This window comes from Zingiber officinale, unplaced genomic scaffold (assembly GCF_018446385.1).
Source record: "Zingiber officinale cultivar Zhangliang unplaced genomic scaffold, Zo_v1.1 ctg252, whole genome shotgun sequence".
Lineage (NCBI taxonomy): Eukaryota > Viridiplantae > Streptophyta > Magnoliopsida > Zingiberales > Zingiberaceae > Zingiber > Zingiber officinale.
In genome coordinates this window covers 428,520-431,187 of record NW_024589923.1, presented here as the reverse complement: position 1 = coordinate 431,187, position 2,668 = coordinate 428,520, and the positions used below count along the sequence as shown (strand labels likewise).

At 34.9% G+C, this 2,668-nt stretch overlaps 1 non-coding gene across 1 annotated transcript; it reads right to left on the bottom strand.

Moving 5' to 3' along the window:
* Window positions 1-728: 728 nt before the first annotated feature.
* LOC122037323 lies at window positions 729-834 on the bottom strand. Its single transcript, XR_006127621.1, has one exon. It is a non-coding gene; the product is annotated as a small nucleolar RNA R71 (small nucleolar RNA).
* Window positions 835-2,668: the final 1,834 nt, after the last annotated feature.

The window sequence follows — 2,668 nt, the reverse complement described above, 5'->3', positions numbered from 1 at the left end:
AACACTGCTCCCTGTAACTATAAGCTTAATATAATTTTTCAAGGTGATTTAGCCCCTGTCGGTGATTTGTCATCAGCCAATGTGATTTAGGCATCATAGTTAATTATCTTTTGATGTTGTAAGAGGAATATTTGTGTAATTTGTGGATACAGACTTGATGTGTACAATATCTATTATCTTTTTATATTGTAAGAATAATATTATGTATTGGTAACATGGATATTTACTTGGTGTGTTTAGATACACCGATGTATAATAATATTAACTAAATTTTGTACTATTAAAATGTTGTATAATATCGATTTTTCACTATTTCAGAAATTGAATCGGCGTCATTAAACAATATTGATATTACATCGGTTTTCCACTGCTGCCAAAACTGGTGTTATTAACATATAATATTACATCAGTTTTACATCGTTGATGAAACGGTGTCGTTAAGTGATACTACACCGGTTAATAACCGATTTGAACACCGATGTTGTTAAGTGATACTACACCGGTTTTAACCCGATGTCTAAAATGGTAGACCTTTTACATCGCCTTCATAGACATCGGTCGAAAATGTAATAGACATCGGTGGAAAACCGATGTCTATGAGGGTTTTTGTTGTAGTGAGGATAAAGCAAGGACTTGGTTATATTTTCTCCATTCTCAAAGTATCACAAGTTGGGAACAATTGGAGAAGCAATTTCTGAATCATTTTTTTCCTCCAAGCAGAACAGTATATATGAGGAATTGCATAACAAATTTTGCTCAGGCATATGGAGAATCATTATTTGAAGCATGTGATAGATTCAAGAGTCTTCAAAGATAGTGCCCTCATCATGGTTTTGAAAAATGGTTGATTCCGCACATATTGTATGGGGGAATTTCTTTTTCAGACAGAGTATATTGGATTCAATCAGTGGAGATTCTTTTATGGATAAAAGTGTAGATGAAGCATATATGTTAATTGATCAAGTGACATTGAACCTCCATGAATGGTCGAACATAAGTTGGATGAAATTTCCCTCAAACATTCATGAAGTGCAAGCCATAAATGCTATAGAGCCTGTCAAATAAATTGTAACTCAACCATCTATGAGTCTTGAAAATCACAAGTCACAGAACGGGGAGTTCAAACATTTGGGGGCAAAGATTGAAAGTATTGTTTCAAAATGGTTTAAAGGAGATCCCTCTCCTTCGCAGATAAGATCTAGTGAAAACTGTGATGATGTTGGGTTGAAATTGAAAAAAATCATGAAGAACTTCTAAAGATGGACAAGTTTAAAATTGAGGAGAAGAATAATGAAGATCACAAGAACTCAATTCCATTTCTCCAAAGAAGTTTCCAAAGGCCAGTACCTTTCCCTCAACGATTGATCACACTAACACTAGATAAGCAAGTTGGTCCTCCTCCAAAAGCTCAAAAATTTGGGAAAAAGGAAGTTCAATATTTCCAAGGACCTTCACTAAGGGTTCCTTTTCCACAAAGGTTAGTAGGGTCAGCGAAAATAAAAACTTCGGCAAATCTGTGACACTAATAAGGTTGAGTCAGATTTTATAGTGTGTATAAAGATGAAGACTCTTCAGATAAGAATTGTGATGATAATGCGGTGGATAATGAGTTTTTAGATCTACTTCCGTTTTATTGGAAATAGTGAAATTGAATTCTGAGGATAGATGTGATGTGGTAGATCAACTTAAAGCTGCAAGTGAAGTTATTGATCCTCCTATAGTTGATTCTCCCTGTGAGGATATTGATATTGGTTTGTTTTTTGATGTTTGTGTTGATGATGTTGATATGAAACAATGTGTAGGGACTTGTGTTGTGGAAGAAGCATCTCAAGAATCACCTCCTTTGTCCACACAATCCTTAGATGTTGTAAGAGTTGCAAGGATTAAGCATGTTGTGGACCAATGTGTAGGGACTCATGTAGATATAGCAGAGTCTCAAGAATCACCATCATTGATATCATCAACACCTGAGCCAGAGCCAGAACCATCATTTGATTCAGAGGAAGTCATATCTACATGTTTAGATTTTAGGTATTTATCAACAAAGTAAGGTTAGTATTTCTTGTGTTCTTTTGAAAAATTTTATAGAGGTACCTATCATTGACTTTGTTGGATGTGATTTAGTTTTTATTTCTTATTCTGCTTATCTTAATATGGTTATGACTCTATCTTCTCTAATTTTTTGTGGGAGATTTGTAATTTTTTTGCATGTGCAGATTTCACTTGGGCTAATACTTGGAAGCTCAATCTGAACCGTCTTCGACCACCCGAAAGAACTTTAAAGAAGACAAAGATGGAGAGTGGGATACTTCACTTTTTAACTCCTATATTGAAAGCTCCCTCCATAATAAGAGCCCTTGGTAGGAGGGTGTTGAAATACCTTACCCCTCCAAGAGCAAGATTTAGATGAATCTAATGAGGTGGTCGAGCTAATGACCTTAAACAAGCACTTCTTGGGAGGCAACCCAAGTTCATTTTTCTTATTTTCTTTTATGTCTCTAGTTCTCTCTTTTTAATAACCATGTATCCTCTATTTAATTTTTCTTTCTATCTTATTGTTGTAGAATTCAAAGTTGTAGAGGAATGTGAGTATTGGATGGAGGAGTATCTTTAAAAACATGAATGTCAACCATTTGGAGCTCATCACTTGGTAACTTCTCTTAAAATC